We start from the raw sequence: 27064 nt of genomic DNA on the forward strand, positions 1-27064 counted from the left end.
GTGGAAGCTATTTTAGTGTCAGTTCACATCTCTTTCACAAGAACATCTCAAGTCAGTTATCGTGTGGGCTCAGAAAGAACCGCACCACCCTTCTTATTACCTCCTCCCACCCCGACACCCACATTCCATTATACAGCCGTGGCCACTGAGTGATGCACCAAGCAGTTACTAAATGTTCACTCTATTTGCCGGATGTGGAACTAGCTGCTTTCTGTACCTTACAATTTTACTGTCTCAGGGCTGTTGAATACACATGAAAACTTGAAAATCAGTGGGAAAACACCTTGCTATAAACTTAGATTTTACAGTTATATTTTGTAATAAAAACTAAACCAAATATTTGCATAATAAAAATTGACTGGATTCAATTATCAAGATGATCTTTTGATCAAATTGTCAAGCATGTCATAAAAACAGAGGCAAATCAATGGAGTATATGATATTCTTTGTTGGGTTTGTCATTCACAGAATTTAAACTGCAATGAGAATAATGCTAAATGAGAAATTTTGTTAGGAAAAAAATTCTTATAAAAACCTAAATATCCTCCTTTATTTTACAAAGAATGCACATTAGGGTATTATTTATTTCTCTCTTATGAGGCTGAGAATGTTCTATTTAGAAGAGTCAATGTTAGCAGTTTTCATCAATACAGAGCAAAGGATTTATATATGGTCATTGCTGAGTACATTGGTCAAATGTTGAGCAAGTTGGTTCTTGTCTAAAGTGTATATTTTGTGTCATGTAATTTTATAGGACGTCATTTAGCAAATGAAACACGGCAACGTTTTCTCAAATGAAACTATTAAACCTCAACTCAGATAAGAAGGACAATTTCAGTTCATGTACTTCAGAATAATGACCATATCAGTGCTTTATACATTTATTTTTATATATCTTTCTTGTATAAATCTATCATTTCAAATATATGTCTCTTGAACATGTGTAGATAGTAGGAAAAATTTTCTGATAAGAATATTCTCAAAGTTCATGTAATTAATGAAAACCACTTGTGAAATTTCTGCTATTAACACTATCATCATCAGAATTTTAAGTGAAATAGTCATTGTCTGTTCTCATTTTCATTAATAGGCAATTATTCATTCCCATTAGAGGGCTGGCTTTATGATTTGTTAGCCTATTACATTATAGAGAAAAGTAATGATTTTGTGAGAGTTGTCTTGCTGAACCCTCAGCACTCCTTACATCGTTTGCCTTTTCTCTCCCCAACTTTGGTTCCAAAGCAACTCAGAGAGAGGTTAAAAGCATCTTTTCAAAATTTCACAGTCAGCACATGTGGAATGTGCATTTGCACTCCATTAAAGAATCTGGTATGCAAATATCCTTTCGGGAATTTACAAAATCATCACTATTCCTAGGATGTCACTTTTGCATAAGTTAACATTTGTCATTGTACTCAGGCCATTCTGAACCTCTTATCTATTCTAAATTGGAATGAATAGCCCAAAAGTTATCTAGGAGAAAATTCAATAGCGTTTAATTAATTTTGTATGGCCTGGAGAAAGCGAAATTTCATGTAACTAGTAATGTTGTCTGTGTAGCATGTGTCTGCAAAGTAGACCAGTCCAACTATTCAAAGCCTCTGATTTCAAATGTATATCTAAATCCATTCCCTTTTATAAAGAAACTTGTTTTTTGTTGAGGTCTGGTTACACCTAGATACCGAAGATAAGATGCCCCTCCATGTTAACCTTCATTATTTTTCAAAAGTTGGCAATATCCTGGATACATTTTTATTTTTCCTCGCTTTTTTAGAAGACACTTTCTTTCTAGAACCAAACTGGTAGACTTATATATATTATTAGAACACACATGTGAACTTCACTGTATTAGAACCATATAGTGAAGTATGTAATTATTCTGATATTAAAAAGAAGATACAGACTTTCCATTTAATTTAATTCATTGAAATTTTATTTTAAACCAACCTTGTTGATGGTAATGTCCTAAGGATGGACATACAAAGATGAAAAATGCCAGGCCTTTGCTTCCAAAAGATGCAGTCCAGTGGAGTAGCTGACATTCACAAATACATGCATCATTGTGTATGGTGTAAGAAATATTTGAGGAGAATTATAAATTTACGAGAACAAGGTGTTACTTCTAGTTGTAGAAGAATCAGAAAAGTTATAGGCTGGCCCTTACCACGTAAGTTTTTATTAGATAAAAATGGAAGGTTGAGGATGTGTATTCACATTTGACTACAGCTATTATAGCACACTTTCATTAATTCTCAGTTCTATTCATTAAAGTATGCTAGATGTGCTTCTGAATGGATAAAGAGATTTAAATATTTATCCTCTCTAAACATTTTAAATGTGAATTCTGAGTAAAGGGGATAAAGGATTTAAAACAGTGCTTGGAGGGAGTAAAAGCAAATAAAGGACCTTCCAAATTAAGGACATGTTTAAAATAAATTAAAATATCTTTAAAACCCCTGACCTAATATGTATGATCGACAACTTCAGTTTATGTACATTAATATGTAATAGTGTCCTATTATGAATAGGTTTTCTAAATAATTCTTGTTACGTTTTAACAGTCACCAATCTCAGGGCAGCATTTTTTCCAGGTGTGCTTCCTTTACCTCCTGCAGCAGAATGACTTGGAAGGTATTTATTTAATCAGAATCAGAAGCCCTTGCGTCTGCTTTTTACAATGTCCTGCCCCAGGTAGAATCTCTGTTTGCCAAATTTCAATACCATTGTTTCAGATTATGTAAGCCATTCAGAAAAGTAGTAGAATTGTATTTCTTTCCAAATGTACCTTAAGACACAGGTTCGTGGACAGACAGACCTCTTCTCTTTTATTTACATTTAGAATTTTACTGATGTGTTTTATTTTTTTCTTAAGGCCTATTCATTAAATATTGAGTAAATTTTCTAGAAATCATTAAATAGTTTAAAAATTTTTAAAAAAAAAATCAGAACAAAGTTGTCCTAGGAACAGTTTTTCATCATGACCACTCTCTTTAAGGAGTATAAGCACTGAATTCTCTCCTGGTCTTCCTCTGCCAGTGTTTACATTTCACTGATGGCTGCCTGGTACCAGGGAATAAGCCAACATCAGCCTCTCTGGTAGCTGTGCCTGGCTCTGGGCTCAGTGCTTCATGGTCCAGACCTGGCCTTGGACAGACTACTACTCTATTCCTACAGTGTTATAATCTCAAGTGAAAGTTTAGTGTGTTTACATATAGATGGTGGGACAATGTGTTCTTAATCTCATAGTATCTCAACCCCTAGATCAAGGCTAACCCTTGCTGTACAATTGCATGTGCAGAATTGTAGTCAAATTTAGTTGTGAACAATCATAAGGCATTTGGACTGTTGCCTCCAGTGTAAGATCAGGCCTTCTGATCTTAGAAGAGTGCAGGAGCCTCTGGTCTCCTAAAGCTGGAGTGCACCACCCTCCTGGTGGAGCTGTGTTCATCATTCATCATCTTGGGATCTCTCCAAAACTGGTACTGTTGGGATTTTTATGGAAAATTCCTCATGTAGGTGTGATTAATATTTAACTCAATTTTTAGCCCCTCTTCCATCTCTGGAGGCAGAACTGATTATTTTAAGCTTCTAATCATGACTTGCTCCTTCTGGTGACCAGCCCCCTCCCAGAAGCAACCCAGAGTTGCCCTATTGAAACAAGAGATGCTCCTAGTGCTCTTATCACTTAAGAATCAACAAGGGATTTAGGAGCTCAATCAGGAAGTGAGGGCAGAGACCCACATGTATAAGGTCTGTCTCCCAAAAGTTCAACCATTGTTACTATAATGAGAATGATTTGCATGACAGCAGTGGAACCTGGCAGCCAAGGAGAGTGGACTGGAATGTGCATGTGTGACAATGATGATTTTGCTGTACTAATCAGTAGGGGTGGTAGATGCCATTGAGTGAGCATGTGTACTGTGTGGCCATCACATTCAAAATGACTGAGCAAGTAGAGCAATGAATCTGCATCAGATTTTGCGTTAAGCTTGAACATTCATCTGTGAAACTATTTGGATGATTCAGAAGGCCTCAGCTATGGGAAACTGGTGATTGGCAGCTACATGACAACAACGCACTACTTATGCATCACATCTTGTGATGCATAATGTCTATTTTTCCATAGCACATGGCTGGATACTTTCTGGACAGGCCTCTGTGAGTATATTCTGTTATCTCACACTTCATATGGAAGCTAAGGCTCTTGAGAGAAAGACCTTGTCCTGAATTACCTGAGTGAGCCCTGAATGCAATCTCAGGTGTCCCTATAAGAGAGACACACAAAGAAGACAGGGGAACCTGGAGGAGGTGAGGAACAAATTCTTCTTTAGAATTAAGTGCTGACATCTGGCCTCCAGAACTATACACAGTTAAATTTCTATTATTTTAATTTACTTAAAGTGAGAAACTCATGCACTGCCCAATTTTTTCACTTTCTGACTGGCCAAGACACTGACCAAATGCCCGCCATTCTCTGAGGCCAGCCATCCACGGAACGGACTTGGCCCTGTTGCTGATTGTGGAGACAGGCCGTTCTCAGCCGTGGCGCGCTGGGTGGGTAGCTTTATTGAGAGGATCATTTGGATGCTGCTGTGGTGACTCTGTGCCATAAAAATGGCCAAGTCCAAATGTAAAAGCAAAGTTTTGGGTTTCTGGGGTTGGGATGGGGAATAAAAGAATCGTGTACCTGATATCCTTAACTCCTCATCTATCCCCAGAGCTCACCTTATCCCTGAGTGTCTGCTGCACTTGTAATTTTATAATTGAAATAAGTGATGTTTGTAGTAGCTCAGTTTTTTATATCTTACCAAGATTTCCACATCTTAACCTGGCTTCATCCAAATGGCCAGGGAGAACGTTTTGTACTTCCCTGGTTACCTGCCTGCCTAGTGGGTCAGAGATGAAGCTGGCAGCCTGGGGACTCGGGCAGCCCACAGATCCCCTCCCCTATTTTAAAATATGAAGTTATCTATAAGATCTGGCTTTCCGCCTTGTCTTGGGCATTGGAGGATCTCCTGACACAGGATGAAGTCTGCAGAGCAGGCCTGATCAGGTGGAGATGGAGGTGGACTTCTCCCCAGGCCACCCCCTCAATTTATGTTGCTGGCCCGACCCCTGCAGGCATTGAGTGTGAGACCCTGGAGGGTGAATCTAGAGTCCGGGTGCTCACCCGTTATCCTAAGAACAGCCCCCACCCACAGCACTCCGTTATTAGCCCTCCCTCTGTAATCCCCAAGGTTATTACCATCTCAAAGTCAATGATCTGATTCTGTGACTTGATGAGAATATTTCTCAGTGATCAAAGTTTGTGTTTTCTTCCCTGAAATCTAATGAATACCAGAGAACGTATTTCTGCACCTGTGTACCAGGGAACACATTTCTGCATGTGTGTGCAGGGAGCACATTTCTGTGTGCGTGTACCAGGGGATACGTTTCTGCATGCGTATACAGGGAACGCATTTCAGAAGCACACACAGGGATTTGGCTCACAGCTTCTGCAGGGACCTGTTTGTATTGACAGCTGCATAACTAAGAGGATTTTCTTGGTTTTGAGTGGCCAGTCTCACCAGGGCCTAAGGGATATTTTCTTTGCTAACAGGGTTACCCGTATAACTAAAAAATCCTTTTTAACATTTCTTCTTGTCCAATGGGTTTCCAAAGTCGATTATGTCTCATTTGAAAAAGGAAAACAAATGGAAACGGTCAGTGTTTACACTGCCAGACCTTCCTTTCTCTCTCACATCCCCTTGAGCAGCCAGATGTGCCATGGGGACAATTACTAGCCTGTACTGTTAGACAGGGTAAGCAAGCGCCACTCATTTCAAGGTCCCGAGAAGCTATTTATTTTTGAAATCCATATAGTAGATACTCAGTAAATAGTGACTGATTTAGTCTTACTAGTGTCAGGTCATACCACACTAGGTAGCATTTCTACTTTTAGATGTGGACCATTTTTGAAAAACCTGTCCTAAAGACTGACTGTGTTATCCCAAAATTCTATATTGAAATATAATCCCCAATATGATGGTATTTAGAGGTGGAGCCTTTGATGGTGATTAGGTTGGGGGCGAGGGGGAGTCCCTCATGAATGGAAATACTGCTCTTATAAAAAATGCCCTAGAGAGCTCTGTGCACCCTTCAGCCACATGGTACACAGCGAAAAGGTGGCCGTCTGTGAACCAGAAAGCTGGTCCTCACTAGACTCCACATCTGTTGGTGCCTTGGTCTTGGTATTCAGTTTTCATGACTATGACAAATAAAGGTTTGTTATTTATAGGTCCCCAGTCTATGGTATTTTGTTATAGCAGCCTGGACTGAAACAACCTATGAAAGCTAGAATAGATCCACGGTTATGCTATTATCCAGTGATAGCATCTCTGAATAAACCCCTCCCTTCTCCCCACACAACTAAGTAAGTGTTACTCTGGTTCACACAGACCTGGGTTTGAATTCTTGTTCCACTACATTGTAACTGGTCTGGGGAAAGTTACTTTACCCCTGTAACCTTTATGTGATAGTCTTCAAATAGTGACAGTAATATCCACTTCAGAAAAGTTGTGGCAAATGAAAGTGTCATAATGCATGAAACATACATAGCACAGTGTCTAACTTAAAACACCCATCAGTGTTATTGCTATAGTTAATGCTAAAACTGCTGATATGACTATAAAATGTATATAAAATTCACTTATGTGGTGAGCTCAACTTGCTAGAGCAAAGCTGGGAGCATAAAAAGGAATCAAAAGGTTCCTGTGGTAGTTAAAACAAATGTCTCAAGACGCATATACTAAATTGCACTATTTTTTGGTGAGTTCTGTGCTTCTCACTGATAATTAGTTTATTTCTATTTTAGATACATTGTTATCCAACTTGGTTATAAAGTCTCTAAGTAGCAATCCAGTAAGGAAAAATATTGCATGGATATAAATAATTGTCACAGGCAAGTATGGTAATAACAATCTCACACAACAAATTAGAAAGGAGGCAGGAAAATTATATATGCTCAGCAATTGGTAGTTCTAGTGACTGTTCTAAATGGTCCTGGAAAACTTAAATTATGTTGAGATAATACCAATAAAACTTAAATGTGTGTGATTTATTTTAGGAAAACATTTATGGAAAGATTTTTTTAAGTTCGATTAAATATATAATTGAAGTTAAAAGAAAAATTCATTTGTTTAGAATTGAAATTCAATGTAACGCTATGTATATAGTGTTTTATAAACAAATACAGAGCTATAAATTTTGATTAAGCAATTAGACAAATATTAAGTTACTATTTTTAAATAATTTATAGTATCATATATAAATTGTAATTTAGCACATAACACTCATTTTTGGAAAAGACCTTTGGTTTAAGCAAATAAAAAAATCCCTCTGAATCACAAAAATTTCAAACTGAAAGGAATTGAAGAGTTTTAATTTAGACTCTCTTCCAACACAAGAGTCCCCTGTACAAGCTCCCAGGATAGCTGCAGGGACATTAAGCAATTTAGAGACTGGGTACTAGAGCTAAACTGTGTGACCTTGAGCTGGTCACTTCACTGATCTATCTCATTTGCTTCATCTAATTTAAAGGATTGGCGGTAATAATGACAGTTACTGATAGAGATTATAATCTTGAAAATTACATGAGTTAACACATATGAAGCATTGGAACAGCGTTTAGAATATAAGTGGTAGTAAGTTGTTGTGTTTAATGACTAATAATCTCTAACCCTCTAAATTAGGCGTTGCACTGAGTAAAAAAGAAACTCAAAGGTGTTTGTTACATGGTTCATGGGTGCTACATGCTGGGTGACATGCGTGAACTGATCTGAGTAGAACTATCAGATCTCATTGCTTGTGATAGCTTTGCTGTCAAAAATCATTTTTATGGAGACCACCAGCTCAAGGGAGAGGTAGGCATAGGGAATCAGCACCATTACTTGAAAGGAGGGCTGCGTCGGCCTGCCTGCCGTTGAAAGTTTTGCCCTCCCAGATGCGTTACATTCAAGGAAGTGACTCCTACCCCCGTACAACAGCATGATTCACTGCTATGTGTTAGGGTGCATGGGAGGGAACTGCCCTGGTAGGTACCGCGGTGAGGCAAGCGCGGGGGCGGGGTGGGGGGGAGGGGGGAATAGGGCGGGGCAGAAGAGAGAGGGTTGAGTCCGACGTGATCCCTAGAGGCCTGGCTAGCTCCCTGGGTTGGGACCTAGCTAAAACTGTTTGTCAAAGGAGCAGTGTATCTCAAATGTGCACAATGGACTGCAGATATGAGGATTTAGTCTATAGAAAATTAGGATCAAAAAATATACAGAAGAGGTGTTGGCAGCAGGAGTGTGGACCCAGCACGGAGGGCAATTCCCCGGGAGCCTCTGCAGACTGGCCTCCTCAACGTCTGTTCAGACTCTGAGACTAGCCTGGGCCTAATAGCAAAATCTAATGAAGCAAGTTGGAATGCCTTTAAAGAAAGCCGCATCTTTTTCTTCCCAAGAAGTCCTCCTAGTCTTTTCAGGATAATAGCAAAACATCCTTTAGGTTGAAAGGCAGTAAGTTTTCTGAAACCTTAAACTCTTTGTCATTGTGACCACTTTTGAAATGTCTCCTCTTTCTCTAAGGCCAGGGAAGTTTCTGGAAAGTGAGCCTATAATGGCCCTTATTGTATTCTGTAAAATAAGAAATAAAATGAAATGAAATAAGTATATGTAGTTGGCTGTGACTTTTGAAGGCTGTTTTGAGAAAAATGTACTGTTATCACTAGGCAGGCTCACAATGACCACCATCCCTGGATGAACTTGGGTCTTGTCTGGCTCCAATGGAAATGCCTCTAATACCTGTGCTAGAAAATTCTGTTTCACTCGTCTGAGGCTATAGTTACACAGAAAGTTCTGCATTTACTCTTTCTGGTCGAATCTTTCTCCAAGCCTGCCCCTTACTTACATTTAGTGGAATGCTAATGCCATAATTAACAAAGTGTCAGGTTGAACTTTAAAACTCACTTCTCCCTACAGCACACGGTTGTGTCTATTGACCATATATCACACCTTTCACAGACACTGAACCACTCAAATATTAGCAGTAACGCCTTGTTCGCCACCCCTGTTCATATTCTTTCTACCATAGAGTCAGGTTTCATTGAATGACATGATCTTAGCTTTCTGGTCCTGGAAGCATGCAAAGTAGAAATCTTTGTCTTCTCAAAAAGTCATAATTAACCTTGAAATGGAGAAAAGGGAAATAAATATAGATCATGTAGATTATGTGCTGGCTGATCAATAGCTTTATGTTGTAGATATCAGCCAGCACTTCACCATCTTTGGAGATATAGGCTCTAAGAACCATTTTGCCCAATGTACGAAAAAGTTTAAGATATTTGCTTGTTTTTAAACCTTCTTGCCACATTACCATTCAACCACAAAAGACAGTGGGAGGAGAAAGTTGGAGAAAATTGGATGGTAATAAGGATAGTAAAGTAAAGAGAGAAAGCTCATTTTCTATGTCCCTTTCTCTAGGGAGGTAATTTGACTAATTTCCTCTGGTATTATCATCCTTTGTGAAGCACCTAAAAGCATAATCAGAAACACCAGCCAAGTATAAGTCTTGGTATCTTTTCAGGCCCATCATCATATTTTGTGTGGCACGTAGTCCAATGCATTCTAACTTCAGGAAGACGTGTGCTCACTGGATCTCTTTATAACATGTATGTGGGGCTACACATATACACTAAACCACTGTACCAGGTAGATGGGGAATGAGTGTCAAAATACAAGGAAACATCATGAAATATTCCCTGAAAAATTAACAAAAATATTATTCATGATCAGTGATATATGAGGAGGAGACTGAGAAAATAGGTTTCTTTATGAATGCAAGCAAGAAAGCCACTCAGTTTTTTTTCTGTATTTTCAAATACCACATAATGATAGGATGATTATTTGGTAAATCATGTCACTTATTTTCTTCCACAGCTGTTGTTTTCAATATAGGGAAATTATAATTGTTTCAGATAAATATATAACTTTCTTCCAGATTTAGTGTACAATATACAAGTAAATGAGGTTTTTAGCATCTTTAAAAAATGTGTTGTTTATTCTTAGTAAAGATAAGTTAACTCTAAATTCTCAGAATTAAATAAAATGCCTTAGTTTATATTTGCTTATTAAGGTGTATTATTTTATTGCCTAATGTGCACTATATTTTTAAATAACTATGAAGAATAAATAGAACTTCCCTTTGAATTATTTTATTTTGATACCTTTTTAAGGCCTAGTGGTTAATCCTTAGGTTATATTTTACCAAAACATTTATCTAGAGAAAGTTTTTTTTATATGACTTATTTCAAAAATGTACAATAAGTGAAGACATTCATTAATTTCTTTTTTATTTTAAAGAGCCCTTCCAACTTACAAGGAAAGAGCTCGTACTAAATATGCAAAATTAATCCCAAATATACATTGAAGAGCTATGAAGTACTTGTACTATACCTGCAAAATTAATCCCCTCTCCTGAAAAAGTATGCACCAAAGAGATATAAAGTACAAGCAATTCTATTTAGGTCATAGATCTTTATACTCTAAGATTAGGTATCCTTCATGCTGTCATATAGTTTGCAGCCATGTCAGTGAGAATCAATCAATACCTACATTTATGTCTCAAATATAAAGGGTGCGCCTTGGATAAATCAAAGACAGCTGGTCCCAGGTATAAGATTTGCATTGGAAAGAAGTTCCTCATTGATTATAAAGAAATGGTAGGTTTGCAACCAAGCCTTACCTAAAGAAAAAACAAAGAGAGGAGGGAACAAGATGAAGAAATGTAAATAAAATAGAATATAAAGAAAAACCTATGAGAAAAAATACTCCCAAGTCTAGGAGAAAATATGAAAAAAGTTCTGGCAAGAGTTAATAAGGAGTTAATAAAGGAGAACTTTATAGCTCTCCTTGTTTGAAAGGAGAGGATATGTTTTACCACTTGACCCTTATACTAGTTTTGTATTTCCCTGTAACAAATTGACCCCAAACTGTACCCTAAAACAACAGGCACATTTATTTCCTCACCGTTTCTGTGAGTCTGGAATCTGGGCTCTGCTTAGCTGCATCCCCTGCTGCAGGGCCTCGGCCCCTCACAGGCAGCACTGAGTGTGTCTGCTGGGGCTGTAGTCCCACTCAGGGCTTGCTTAGCTTCCAAGCTCCTCTGTTGTTGATAGGATTCACCATGGAGGCTGGCCATTGGCAGCTCTCCGTTCCTTGCCATATGGGCTCCTCCAACGTTGCAACCTGCTTTATCAAAGCATCCAAGCAGAGAAAGCAATACACAGAGTTTGTTAGTCATGTGGAAGTCACCAACTTTTAAGGTAATCACAGAAGTGGCATCCCGTCAAATTGGCTGTATTTTTTTGGTTAAAAGCAAGTCACTAAGCCTAGCCTATCCTCCAGGGAAATATACATCATACTTATATAAATATGGGGAATCAGGGATCATTGGGGTTCATCTCAGAAACATGCACAGCACTGCCCCTTATCTTGGGCAAGAACTCAAATTTTCACAACAGCAAATATACACATGGATTAATGGTTGTGTGTGTGCATATACACACACACATACACATGTACAAGTGTGTAGATGCATATATACATATATGCAGTTAACGCTCGAAAAACATGGGTTAACTGGGTTTAACATGGGTTTAAAGTGCATAGGTCAACTTATATGTGAATTTTTTTTCAATAAATGCTATAAATGCATTTTCTCTTCCTTATGCTTTTCTTAATAACATTTTCTTTTCTCTAGCTTACTTTACTGTAAGAATACAGTATACAATACATATAACATACAAAATACATGTTGGTCAACTGTCATATCAGTAAAGCTTCTAGTCAACAGCAGGGTATTAGTAGTTAAATTTGGGGGGAGCCAAAGTTCCATGCAGGTTCTTGACTGTGAAGGGAGGCGGCGCGCATGGCCCCAGCGGGTTTTGGTTGTCCCTGCTTTCACTGTCCTCCTGCTGCCGCGAGTCTCTGCACTGCTGGCCAGAGCCTCCCCTTTTCTTCTCTGTCACCTGCTGCAGAGGAGGGAAAATGATTCCCTCTGCCTTTCTGAATTCTTAGTTAAGACTCCTGTAATACCAGACAGATTAACAAGAAAAAAAGTGAACAGAAGTTTATTAATATGTAAATCTCATGCCTGCATGGGAGATACTTAAGAAAAATGAGTAACTCAAAGATGTAGCTTTAGAATTCAGGATTAAATATCATCTTAGTAGGGAAAGGGGAGGAGGGAAGTAGGCCTCTCAGGGCAGGGTAAATTTGTTTTAGGGACGGTGAATGGACCCTTAGGAGAGTAGATGGGAAGTATGATAGTTTCTGATAGAGTTTGCCTGGCTGTGGTGTTGACCTCTCGTCTCTTCTGTAATCAAAGTCAATCTCCCCTGGTTGTTGGAACTCCTGGGTGGAGGGGATTTTGTGACAATGGAGTTCTTTTTGGAAGATCTGTCTTTAGGCAGGACATGATACCCTAAAATATGACTATAGGAGTTCAGGGCATGCTATCCTAAAGTATGCTATTTCTTTTTAAGACAGAATTTTGCTTGAATTACTATGGCTGAACATTTGTTCTCTTGCTATCTCTGAATATGCACAAAGACCAAATTGGAATGTCTTTCAAGGGCTTTGTGATTGTCCTGGCCCCCTGAGCAAAGGAAACTATGTGTTTATTGAACACATAGCAACAAGAGCACTTGTGTGATGTTCTGAGTGCTTTCAAGCCTTTAAACTCAGGTCATTATTAGGTAGGATGGGTAGTAAACCAAGGCAGGGAGAAGGAGGGAGACATGTCTCACCCGCTAACTCAACAGTCCTGAGCCTGGTCTGATAAGATGGCCAGGTATTCCGAACATCACAGGAAATGCCACAATAGCCCCGGAGGAAGGGAGTCCTTGAAGTTCTCTATGTATCATATCCACTCTCTGGAAAAGGACACCTTTGAAACTGCATTCATCCCAAGATCTGGAAGGAGGAAGGAAGGAAGAAGTCCACAGTGCTAAAAGAAAAAGCCCATAAAATAACTTTGGTTAATTGCCTGTCTCTGGTCACTATCTGTTTTACAAGGGGGTCCACAGTACTCAAAGAAAGAGCCCATAAATAACTTTGGGTAACTGCCTCAACTTTAATTAACTACCTCCTGTCACTTATCTGTTTTACAGAATGATCAAATGTGGCCTGGGGCAAGATAAGAATTCAGGGAAACAGACCCCTACACAGGCCTACGTTTAGGGCGTCATATCCCCCAGGGAACGCTGGCACACTTTTACCCACCAATCAGTATGTAGCTCCCTCACTCCATCCTGCCATCTAGTCCTCAGGACAAAGGACCTGAGGGCTCGCCTTGCCTTGCCTTTGCCTATGCCTTTCTCTCCCACCTTGGCAAGGCCTGTTTTCTTCCATGAGAACGTATCACTAATAAACTCCACCTATATACTAATCAGCTTGCTGATCTTTAATTCTTTACCATGTTGGCAAAAAGAACTGTATTTTCCCACAACATCATCCTCACTCCTGTAAGATGTGATAAGTACACTTACTCCTGTTTTAGGGGTGAGGACACAGAGGCACAGTGATTTTATACCTGGTAGAAGCAGAACCTAGGCTTTCTGCAACCAGTGCCATTTCTCACTATGGCCTCTTTATCGTGATCCTTATGCAAATAAGGCACTATCTCTTGGGGAAGATAACTCTTTAACACCCAACATGCAAATATTCAGATGATCCTTGAATATACATGTATATACATGTACACACCACACACACACACACACACACACACATACACACACACACACTCAAGGGAAGACCCAGAAAAACCCGAAATAATCTTCTGGAGGTCAGGCCCCTTGTAATACAGGCTTCCCCCGCTAGGTGAGTGTTCTAGGAACCCATCTGTACCAGTGCACCAGCTGGTGTTGTGAGAGGCTGTGTTTGGTTTCAGTGAAACTTTTTTGAAGACTTAATACATTTGCCCATTTCAAGAGGGGTGATTTTCAAGTGCATCTGCCCACACTGTGCTGAGTATTCAGCAGTTTTTAACCAAAAATGGCTCCCCATACTCCCTATGCACTTGATCTCGCCCCGAGTGACTTCGTTTTGCTTCCTCAGATGAAGAAAGTTCTCAAAGGGAAACATTTTGCCAATGTGGAAGAGGTGAAACAAAAAAACAACAGAAGCACTGAAGGGATCAAAATTGACAGGCTCAAAAACTGTTTTTGAGCAGTGGAAAAATGTCTTGATAGATGGATTGCATAAAATGGAGAGTACTTGGAAGGTGACTGAGATTATACATGTAAGAGTAAATACACAATTTTTAATAAATAAATTCCATTTTGGGGTTCTCCCAAAATTCAGTATATTCAATAAATTATTGAATTCAATAAATTATTGAAAACATTGACGTGACATTGGTTAACAAAACAAAAACAGGGCATTGTGCCCCCAAGACCTCCACTCTCTTCTGTGTGGTCTCCTAAGACAACCTGATTGGGGGCGCTCTCTGCGAAGGGCCCCGTGTTCTCCCAGGTAACACGGGGAGGATGACAAGTTAGATGGCCACGTTCTGTCTGGGCTGGGTTATAGGCGGGATGCACACCGGGGACAATTGTAGAAAACAGCAGAAGACGAAAAGTTGCCAGGATGAAAATGTCAACCAGACCAGAGAGGTCAAGGAGAATTTCCTGGGGATGCATGGACTCAAGTCAGAGGACTTAAAAAGGTTTGAAAAGACTGTCCACCTTTCCCTTTCTTGCTGTCCATTAAGAATTTTGATTTGCTGTTCTTTTATTTGTTTTTAGCCATGTGGTATGACCCCTAGAAATTAAGTGGCAAGTGGAAAGTGGTACCCACCGTCAGGAACAAAGTTGGAATAATTTTTGTTATAAAGCCGTATTCTGAGGTCGCCCGTCTGGTTCCTGGGCAGGGCCTGGGCCCGGGTTGCGAGCCAGATCTGCAGTCGGGGGCGTGTGAGAGGCAACCGATCAAGGTTTCTCTTGCACATCAGTGTGTCTCTCCCTCTCTTTTTCCCTCCCTTCCTCTCTCTCTAAAAATAAATTAAAAAAATTTAAAAAACCTATGTTCTGGGACCTCCACTTCGGTCCATAGAGATTTCTTCAGTTACTGCTTTCATGTATGGAAGGGAGTAGGGGGACTTGCTTTACAAAAATATTCTGGGGCATAAGAATTTGTCAGTGGAGTGAGTCTACTGTCTAGTTAAATGGGGAATATTTAAAGTATTAGAAGAGATTTTGCTTCAGAATCTGCAGGCAAGGCTCTGTTCATTTCTAATTGGGTACCTTCAGCTATGTTTCCATTCAAAAATAAGGGAGAATTATGGTGATTAGAATAATGGTAATCATGGCATATTTCACATTTTGAAGTTTGAATTATTCTCCTGAATTAAATTATAAAATAAAAGGCTGTATTTGTGCACAGCCCTCTGGTTCTACATTTAAAAAGAAAAGGTATATTGCACTTCCAAACCCTGATCCTGCTTTGGCTTTAGGAATTTCCATAATGAATCAGAATACCCAGGAGTTTCCCAAAGAATGTGGATTGCCAGAAGAATGCATAAGTGCCTGAAGGTGTCCAGAATTAATTGAATGGAAAAGGGTTGCCTTCGGAAAACATGGGAAGGAAAAAAAATAATATAAATAGGTTTTGACATGAGATATTAGCAGATGGTTTTATATAGGCATGGCAATATTGTCTTAGCACTTTGTTAATAAAAAATTTACAGACATTGTTTATATTATGTTTGTCAGGAAATGATCATATAAATAAAAATAGAACATTGTGTGGAAAGAATATAAATATTGAACACATTTCATGCTGCATATCAATCAATTAAGAAAAGAATCATTTCCTTGTCTTTTGCTGTTATTCAATACAAATTTATGAAATGTAGAAGGCATTATACATTTGTTATGTCATTCTATTACATGTTAAAAGGTGTTTTCATTTGAGTTGCAACTCATAAATGTTGCATTGTCTTATCTCCTAGTTTTCCCTCCAAGTACATTTCCGAGTTAGGCGAGCAGATGTCTTCTCTGTGAATCTGATCACGTTGGATATGGCCATTAGCTCTGTTCTATTGGCCAGACTCAGCCGTTCTTTCCTGAACCTTTCAGACACAAACTTAAGAAATGTAATAAAATTCTTCCTTACACTGAATGTTGTTAACAACGTGTCCAGACTTGGAAAACCTACTCTTGTTTTATTATGATTCATTTTGGATAGCAGTTAGACCATACTTTCTTCTATAGCATTAATACTACTTAATTAAGGTTCCAAAACACCCATTTCTTTGTTTTATTTTATATTTAGACAAAGAACATAACAAATCAGGGAAAGGCTGCTAAATTATTTCTCAATACAGAAGGCCTGTAGAGATTTGTTTTCATCAGATTTTGGAGAAATGCGCCATCTGTTTAGTTAAAGCGCTTCTATTACCAAAGCAAGTAAAAATAGAACCTGCTTTATTTTCATCAGCTTTTTGTACCCATGTGACTGTTGTCAAAATGGTTTGGCTAGAAATAAATGACAAAGATTTATTTAAGGGTCTTAGGATTTGCAAATTGAAAACACTACCAGGTAGTACCCAAAGCATTTTGAAGGAGGAAGAAAAGTTTCAGAGTTTTTTAAAGATTATTTATGTATTTATTTTAGAGAAAGGAGAAGGGAGGGAGAAAGAGAGGGAAAGAAACATCAAAGTGTGGTTGCCTCTTGTGTATCCCCTACGGGGGTCCTGGCCCGCAACCCAGGCATGTGCCCTGACTGGGAATCGAACTGGTGACTCTGGTTTGCAGGCTGGCACTCAATCCATTGAGCTACACCAGCCACGCAGAGTTTTTATAGTGGAAAGCGCACATTAGAGAAAAGTCTGCCCTACCTTGTTAGCCTGCAGATCGGCTAAAGATGGCAGCCTCCCAGATGTCTGGTGTTCTGGATAATGAAACATTCTCTCTAAGCATGACAACTGGTTATATGTAAAAGATATGTACATCTCTAGCACATGAGCATTTTTTTTAAGTTCCTCGGAGATTTATATATGGAAGTTAGGTACATCTAGGCACTGACATGCAAATGAAAAGTTCAAAGGTTTAAGTTCCTAAGCTAGTTAAAGCCAGAAAAAATCATTTGCTCATGCCTTAGCCTATTTGATATTAACAAGTTAGTAGTTTAAACATAGTAACTCCATTTTACTTCTTTATTCTCTTCCTCACTGTATTTCCAACTTTCCAAAATTTATTATAAATCAGCAGACTTTGACCCTTTAACTTCTTAAACACCAAGCTCTCTTTTGTGCTTGGGCCTGGGCATTGGAGTAATTGGCATTGATCTGGCCACTCAACAAGTAGCTCTGAGCTTATCTGGTTCTCCTGGTTGGCATGAGGCCACTGCTTTTAATTTCACCCGAGTTTTCTTAAAATCAAGAGCAGACTTTGCTCTCATCCTTTTCCCCTCCTTTTTCATTTCTATTTCCTTTCTCTCTCCTAACTCTCTCCCCTACTTCCTTTGTTTATCCCTGTCCCTCAGCCAAACCAAATACTCTAGGGTCTCAAATATTCCAGGATGTCTTGTGCCATTGTACATGTTGTTTCATCCTTCTGAGCATGCTTTCCTCAAGTTTTTCTATTGGCTAGTACTCACTTACCTTTCTGAGCTTCCCCTCAACAGTGTCAGTTATTTAAACCTTTCTCTGTGGAGTACCTCCCTTGACCACTGCCAGGTAGCCCACCTCTCTGCTCTCAGCACCTTTAGATTCTGGTCTGTAACATGTGCCATCATCTGCATTGACACACGTGTTCAATACTACACCAATCAATAGTAAGTTTCTTTTGAATAGAGCCTGGGCCTTTTATCTTAGTGTTCTTTTCACCCAGAAACAGTGTTTAGATGAATGGATGGATGGATGGATGGATGGATGGATGGATGGATGGATGGATTGTGTGTTTAGCTAGAAATAAGGTGTCTGTTTCTTGGTTCCAGAAATGAAGAACATTAGATAGGCTCACTGCCCTGTTGGAGTTCTACAATTTAATTAGGAAATGTAAACATGTATATGGAGCTATGAAAACAGGCAGCATACACTAAATCCAACCAAAGGGGAGGGGAGATAGGCTGAAGAAGAGTACAGTGAGCAGATCAAGCCCCAGTGGTCAAGGAAGCTTTTGAGGATGAGGTCTCCTTTCAGTTCTTCCGTGAGTTCTGTTTCTCTTCATCTTCTTTATGATATTATCAGGAGGGGCCAAGGGATGAGGAATCTGAAAGACCCCAGGAGAAAAAGCTGTATTTTTTATGTGTCAAATGTAGCAACTCTAGAATAAATCTTTACTTCAAAATCTTCCACCATTTATTAGTAATATGACCGTGGGCAAGTTACTTAGCCACTTGAAGCAGTGGTTTCTATTGTATATCTATCAAATAGTGACTAAATCTAAGTTGTTATAAGGAAAAAAAATGAAAGAGAGAGAGGTAATCTACATACTGTTCTTACCATGATGGCTGGTAGTACATAGTAAGTGCTCAATAAATATTTGCCATTATTATTGTTGTCATTATTAAAGCCCTTTACCATGAGGCATATCTACATTTTTAAGGTTATTTGTTCATTGTACCTTATTATATAAAGCAAACCTTGTTGTGAAAAATAACTGCAACAAAAATCTTTCTTAATATCTTTATTAGTTTGAACTATATAAAACTTATTTTTATAGATCAAAATGGTCAAATATCAATCTTACATAGTTCGACTTAATATATATGTACATCCCCATTTAGAATCTTATATTTTGTTTATAAATCAGAAAGTTTTGAAATGAAAACATTATACTTGAGAAAGTTTGTGATCTCACGATCTGCTAATTCGAGCAATAGTCTATAAGACGGTGGTTTGGCAAAGAAATTGGGGCCATTCACTGGAGCACATCATGAAATATCGAACAGGTAAGGCTTAAAATGTGAAAAGACTTCAGTACCTAGATCTCAGTGAGGTTAGGTTGTAGTTTAAATCGCAAACACGATGAATGAACTCAGCCCCATATTTTCCTGCTTTTCACAATTTGCCAAACCCAAACCTTGGGCCCAGCATGGAGAGTACACCTCAGTAAAAGGTGTGTGTCACCCATGGTGTGCCAGGGGGCAACAACACTGTTAAGATGTAACACAGAAAACAGGATGAGCTGTGTAGGTTAGGTACAGAATACTGCAGGAATCCATTTGGAAATGGGGATTTTCAGTGGCGTTTGATCTGATTCTTAAAGGTTTGAAGCGCTTCACTTGGGGGGTGGAGGGGAGTCACATTCTATTAGATGGGAAAATAATGAGAGGTAGGTTTAAAGGCAAGAAAGCAAGGGGGATATTGCAAGAATGAATTCGAAGTAGCCATGATTGACTGATATGGTGTGAGAAGGAAGATAGGTAAATAAAGCCATAAGAAGAAGGAGGTATTTTAAATACCTGGTTACATGGTTCACCCTTTGTCCTATGTCAGTCAGGATGGGTCTATGTAAGGTTTTTAACTAAATTATTGAAATGATAAGAATTACTATTAAAGAAGATTGACCTGATGACAGGTTAGGATAGTACAGTGACTAATTAGTTAGGGCAACTAGTTAGTAGGAAGGCTTTCAGAGCAGTTCAGTGTTAAGTAATGGAACCTGATCTAGGTAGGGATATTGGCCAAGGAAACAGCAAGAGAGTGAAAGGGAAGAAAAAGGCAGTGCTTAGGAAGGGGTGAGACTTTGGTAGGAAGGAGGGACCGGGTGAGAAAAAGAGTTTCAGACCTTCCATCCCGAGTGAGTGGGGGTGGTGGTGTCAGTATCAATCAGGAAAACGGAGACGCATCAAATACTTGCAGTACAGTGGGATTTAATCCAGGGAGGTAAATGGCTGCAAAACGAAGAGTTCAAGGAACAAAAGTCAGGGGCCTCTACCAGATGTCAAGTTCAAGCTGAGCTGCGGGGCAGAGCTAGGGGACTGTTAGTGCTGCTGGAGGTGGAGGAGCAGTGGAACTGCTGCCAGGGTTACAGCAGCCCTCGGCCCGAGGGCTGGTGGCCGGCAAGGGACTACACAGGCCAGCCCACCGAGGCTAACCCAACACTGCGGGACCCCACACGGCCTCTGCCGCTGTGGGCAGAGGAGGCAAACCTGCTTCTTTCAGCCTTAAAAATATTGTGAGTACACCTCATTAGCAGAACCTGAAAGCCAACAAACCTGAAAGCTGGAGTCTGAGAAGAGGAAGTTCCCAAGGATTCCTGATGCTGAGCCACCAGGAAGGTTGCCAAGAGCCAGCACATGGTACCAGGCCCGGTAGGGGAGACAGGAGAGGGCAGAGAGTACAGGGATGAAGTCATGACTGGTGACGGCAAGTACACTCAGTGTGAGGCTCTGGCAGGGCCTCAAATGGAACATGTCCAGGAAGTTATTGGATTTAGAGGGGTGCAAATTGAAAAGGAAGAAGGGGAACAAAGAAAGGTTTCACCAGGATAAAGTTGATAGTAACTGGTTTGACATCTGATAAATAAGGAGCTCAGAGAGAGAGAGAGAGAGAGAGAGAGAGAGAGAGAGAGAGAGAGATTAATAATAGCTGGAGAAAAAGCAGGATGAAGGCAAAGGTCTAGAAGAGACAGGAGAGGATAAGTCCAGGAGTCCAGTAATATCGATGGCAGACAAGGCTTAGGAGCTTCCATGTGTGTAGATTATATAATTGGCATTGCCACTGAGATGATCATGGATGTTGAATTCCCTTGGAGGATACGGTGTCAAAGCAAGGACAACAGCAAAGCATTTCACAGAGTCATAATCAGCCAATATGTCCAAGTATAAAATCTAGGAATAAGCACCACCAAAACACTATAGTCAATGTGGATACATATATATTCTTCTGAATTGATGGGATCCCTGCCTCAAAGAGCTACACTTATTAACTGCCATGTGATAATGACAACTTCCTGTGGCAGGCTGTAGTTGCTGACCATTCTCACCGATAAGAAGAACATTAACATTTGATTTACTCAAATTCACTAATCAATCTCTTGGTTGTGGAAAAAACAGACATATTATTTTAGAGCTCCTATTACAGCCTAACAAGAGAGATAATTAAGTCCCCGGGGACCCATGTTCCAACCAGTTACTGCAGAAAGGGCACTATCCCTCTCCTTCTCGATCTTGGGAAGTCTCTGCACTTTGCAATTAAATGTGCTCTTCTTCATTTGGGGGAGGCAGGGATGAGTGGAAGAAAATCAAGTGAGCTGCTTATTACTTGTTTTTTTGACATTTGTGTAGTGTAGGTCTATAGTCTACCAATATTACAATAAAACCACATGGATCAAAGGAAACAAAACATCTGCATAGTTTCTCCTATTTATATGTGGAAGGGGGGACTTCCACATAACAGGAACCTCTGACAAATTAAACTGAAAATCCCAAAGCAATACAGTTTTAAGATTGAAAATAGTTAATGTTGTACTGGCCAGTTGGCCCAGTTGGACGGAGCATCATCCCGTTCCACACACCAAAAGGTTGTGGATTCAATCCCTGGTCAGGGCACACAACTAGGTTGCAGGTTTGATCCCTGGTTGCGGTGGGTACAGGAAGCAGCTGATCGATGTTTCTCTCTCACAGCAGTGTTTCCTTCTCACAACGACATTTCTTCCTTTCTCTCTCACTCCCCCTCTCTCCCTCTCTCAAATCAATGAACATAACCTCAGGTGAGAATTTAAAAAAATAGTCTAGGTTGTATATATGTGTGGTGTCATATTTTCTAGCAGTTTAATCAATGTAGCATATTATGAGTCATTTACATTTTAAAAACTCTATCATTTGATTTTGAGTGTTTATTAATGCTTAGTTTCTGTTGTTTTTCTTTTACAATAAAGCTGAAAACTGCTTTTCTCTGATACTTTTACTTATCAAAGAAAATTTATTTTTTAAAGTTATTTTTAAAGTGTAGACTCTTTGCCCTTCTCCCTCAGGTACCCTCATTTCTTTATTTTTGTAATATTGACAATTCAAGTATAAATGGGTGCTATTTGGCCTAAAGTTACCATAATTCCAACATCTATTTCATTGGGCAAGAATGTGCAATAAAAGTGCTGTATGAAAGTTTATATTCCATAAGGAATACTTGACAATCGGCTCTTATTTAATGTCAACCTTGTGGTTGGGGAATTTTGCAGTTATTGCTACTAGTTTTATCAGAGTAGTTCTTTCTTAGTAGTAGATATTCTAATGCAGTTATTATTTATTTTCTCATGGACATCCAAGGTCAAGGAGGCCACATTCTAAATACCAGAGAAAATCCAGATATCCCAAATCACTGGGAATAAATGCACATGTACAGGGAACATTATGGGCAAGTGCTCCAAATATGACTATTACCTATGGATGGGGGAGCATTACCTAGAGGTCCCAGTCAATATTGTTTGAAATGTAGTTAATAAACAATGAACATAGCTTTAAATGTATGTAATTTAATTGTAAGAGCCTTTAACTGGTTTGGCTAACAATGATTTAAAATGCTTTTCACTTGATTAAAATGCCAGCACCTATAGGAAACTAAAATGGAATGCTTTTACTTACAATGACATATAGACGAGAATGCACTGAAGGCATATTTCTCATTAAGAAAACTCACAATAAGCAATTTTAAAGTGAGAAACAAAATCATTAGTTATGTTTGGAACCCCCTTTTTCCATCAAGCTAAGTCCTACTCATTTCCAAAACTTCAGCTCATGTCAACACTTTCAAAGAGTGTCTGTTAGCCTCTTAGATCTTTTCTCCTAGTACTGGTGACGCCTTAGAGTAATTGTTGGTCTTCCTGTCTCTCCCACTTGGAAGTTTTTCTTTATTTAAGTTGCTGGTTATAGCACAGAGCACTCAGTAGGTGTTGAATACATGATTGTCAAATAAAGGAACAGACCAGTAAGTGAGGGTATAGATGAATGAGCTGATAACTGAAGGGACAGTTGTCTTACAGAAAGTGTTACTGTTTTTAAATCCTCAGCAGATGATATGTTTATTGGTTTTATTTTTTTAAAGATTTCATTTATTTATTTTTAGAGAGATGGGAAAGGAGCGAGAAAGAGAGGAAGGGAAACATTGATATACAAGAGAAACATGGATCGGTTGCCTCTCGTGCCTCCAGCTGGGGACCCGGTCCGCACCCCAGGCATGTGCCCTGGCTGGAAATAGAACCAGTGTCCCTTTGGTTTGCAGGCCAGCACTCAATCCACTGAGCCACACCAGCCAGGGCTGTGTATTGGTTTAAGAGACAAACATTGATGTGAGAAAGAAATATCAGTCAGTGCCTCCTAAAAGCATCCTGATTGGAATTAGAACCCATAGCCTAGGTATGTGCCCTGACCAGGCATCGAACACACAACCATTTGCTGTATTGGCAGTGGTCCGCAACTTTTTGGCACCAGGGACCAGTTTTGTGAAGGACAACTTAAATTTTCCATGGACCGGGGCAGGGTGAAGGCTTTGCAGCCCGCCACCAGATGCAGCTTAATTGTCACTTGCCACTCACTGATAGGGTTTTGATATGAGTCTGCAAGCAACTGATTTATTATGGTCTCTGTGTAGTCAAACCTCTCTGCTAACAATCTATACTAGCAGCCGCTCCCCATCACTAGCATCACTGCCTCAGCTCCACCTCAGAGCATCACAGATTAGATTCTCATAAGGAGACTGCAGCCTAGATTCCCTCACATGTGCAATTCACAGTAGGGTTTGCTCCCCTAAGACAATCTAACGAGGCTGCTGATTTGACAGGAGGCAGAGCTCAGGTGGCAATGCAAGCAATGGGGAGTGGCTGTAAATACAGATGAGGCTTTGCTCGCCCACCCACTGCTCACCTTCTGTGGGCCTGTTTTCTAACAGGCCATAGACCAGTAACAATCCATGGCCCAGGGTTTGGGGATCCCTGGTTTATGGGACAAGATGATGCTCCAACCAACTGAGCCACCTGGCCAGGGCTAGAAAGTGTTACTTTTAAATTTCCCACTACTGGAATTAAAATTAGATTCATTAAAATATGCTCTTCTTTTTTTTTTTCAACATTGAATATGCCCCAGATACAGCAAATTAATATTGAACTTCACAAATTTGGGAAGTTCCATCCACCCAGGATAAATTGATACCTACTGTGTGATCTGGGTAACATAAAAATGCCTGAGATACACACTGGGTCCTCTAATAAGCTTATAAAATATTTGTAGAACTAAAGCACTTCTACTAGAGATTATTTTTATAATAGTTAACATAGCTAAGTAATATATAAGTGTGTATTTTAGGAGGACATGAGAATACAAACAAGATTCTCATAGGTTAATGTGCAAGAATATGCTTACAGGGAGGCAGTGGCGGTGAGGCAGCAGCAGCGGTAGCAGTGGAGCAGGCAGTCCCACATTCACCTGTGAAAGAAAAACTGACTGGGAGGAACACTTGGGGAACAAGCGAGCCCAACCCCAGGCCGGACCACGCGCAGCCCAGCGTTCCATCACCAGGAAGTAAAGCCTCAAGACTTCTGGTTGTAAAAACCAGTAGGAGTTGTGGTAGCAGAAGAAACTGCAGATCTCTCAGTAGATTCTGTTTAAAAGGTCCCCATGGTCCTAGAACATACACAAACACACCCATTCTGGGAACCACTGCTAGAGCAACAGCTAGAGGGGCACCAGAGGCATAGAGAAAGTGGGTGAAGTGACTGGAAACTGGGTGAAGGCCAAGCAAGCGGCTTTGTTCCCTCTCTGATCCCTCCCCAACATACATGGATACAAAGTGGTGAAGCAGGTTGCCCAGCCCTGGCAAATACTTAAGGCCCCACCCCTTAAAACACAACAGGTCTACCTAATAACCCAGAAACAAACATAAGGAGTCTGCCAAATTGAGGAGACAAATAAACATGACCCAAATGAAAGAACATATCAAAATTCCAGAAAAAGAACTAAGCAAAATGGAGATAGCCAACCTATCAGATACAGAGTTCAGAACATTGGATAAAGGTGTTCAGATAACTCATTGAGTATTGTAAATGCGTAAAGGAAGAATCGAAGGCTATACTAAGTGAAATAAAGAAAAATCCACAGGGAAACACAGTGAAGGGAAGGAAGCCAGGGTTCAAATCAATGATTTGGAACATAAGGAAGAAATAAACAGTCAACCAGTACAGAATGAAGAAAAAAGAATTCAAAAAAAGTGAGGAGATAACAAGAAGACTCTGGGACATCTCCAAAAGTGCCAACATCCGAATCATAGGGGTGCCAGAAGGAAAAAAGGAAGAGTAAGAAATTGAAAATTTATTTGAACAAATAATGAAAGAAAACTTCCTTAATTTAGCAAAGGAAATAAACATACAAATCCAGGAAGCACAGAGAGTCCCACACCAGTTGGACCCAAAGAGGACCACATGACAACACATCATAATGAAAAGGCCAAAGGTTAAAGTCAAAGAGAGAATATTAAAAGCAGCAAGAGGAAAAAAGAGAGTTACCTACAAAGAAGTTCCCATAAGACTATCAGCTGATTTCTCAAAAGAAACTTTGCAGGTAAGAAGGGACTGGCAAGAAGTATTCAAAGTCATGAAAAGCAAGGGCCTACAACCTAGATTACTCTATCCAGCAAAGCTATCACTTAGAATGGAAGGGCAGATAAAATGCCTCCCAGACAAGGTAAAGCTAAAAAAGTTCATCATCACCAAGCCCTTAAAATATGAAATGTTAAAGGGACTTATTTTAAAAATAGAAGAAGATCAAAACCATGAATAGTAAAATGATAACAAAGTCACAACTATCAACAACTGATTCTAAAAAGCAAAAACAAACTAAGCAAACTAGAATAGGAAGGAATCATAGATATGGAGATCACATAGAGGGTTATCAGTGGGTGGGGGAAGGGGGAGAATGGGGTGGGAGAAAAGGCACAGGGATTAAGAAGCACAATTGGTAGGTACAAAATAGACAATGCAATGTTATAGGAGTAGTATAGGAAATGGAGAAGCCAAAGAAGTTAAATGAATGACCCATGGGCATAAACTAAAGGGAAGATTGCTGGAGGGGAGAGGGGTACTGGCCAAAGGGGGCCTAAGGAGAAAATTGGGACAACTCTAATAGCATAATCAATAAAATATACTAAATTTTTTTTAAAAAAAGAATATGCTTATAAAAAACACAGATTCCTGGCCTCCTTCCCAGAGATTCTGATTCACGAGGTCTCAGGTACATGTGGGAAATCTGAACTTCACTGTGAACCCTCAGTGATTTCCTGCAAGTGTTCTAGGAAAACACCTGTCAGTGGACAAAGGAGAGACTCCTATGGGCCAGAGTTATCAGGAAAGCAGGAGATGGGACTTGGACTGAAAACTGAAGGATGCATGATATTTGGACAAGCAAGGAGGAAAGGGAAGGAACCTCCTTTTTCTTTGGGTGAGTGGAAGAAATATCTCTATCCAAATACCAGATGATCATGGTGGCTGACAAAATACATTTTCATGATACCCCAGAGTAAGGCATGCTACACAGATGCTTCCTTTTTACTTTTCGCTTTAAAAAAAAAATCCTCACCTGAGGACATGCTTATTGATTTGAGAGGGAGAGAGAGAGAGAGAAACATTGATGTGAGAGAGAAACATCAATTGATTGACTCCTGTACACACTTTGACCCAGAATGAAACCTGCAACCTAGGTGTGTGCCCTGATGGAAAATCAAACCCGCAGACTTTTGGTGTACAGGATGATGCTCCATCCAACTGAACAACTTGGCTAGAGCTCATTTTTGCTTTTAATCTCACACAGAAGCATATTTTAAATGGACTTATTTTTTAACCTATTTTTTACCTATTTTTAGTTTTACCCATTAAATATTGATGTTATACATTTCAAGTTTCTAAAACTTATGCACGCCTGTTATTGCCATACCTTGAGTCATGATGATATTTTTAAACATTCACTATTGGGTAACAAGAAGTGAAACATTAAATGTGTCCTTCCAGTAACACTGCTGAGAAACCATGTCTTAAACTTTCCTTGCCAATGAA

The 27064-nt window shown here is 39.5% G+C and overlaps 1 protein-coding gene across 2 annotated transcripts in view; it reads left to right on the forward strand.

The window, feature by feature from the left end:
- The window catches only part of NCKAP5 (NCK associated protein 5), a 750489-nt gene that overhangs the window by 454854 nt on the left and 268571 nt on the right, over positions 1–27064 (forward strand). The window lies entirely within an intron of this gene.

Source organism: Pteronotus mesoamericanus, unplaced genomic scaffold, assembly GCF_021234165.1.
Source record: "Pteronotus mesoamericanus isolate MK-2021 breed Mesoamerican mustached bat unplaced genomic scaffold, CSHL_Meso_final contig_27, whole genome shotgun sequence".
NCBI classification, from domain to species: domain Eukaryota; kingdom Metazoa; phylum Chordata; class Mammalia; order Chiroptera; family Mormoopidae; genus Pteronotus; species Pteronotus mesoamericanus.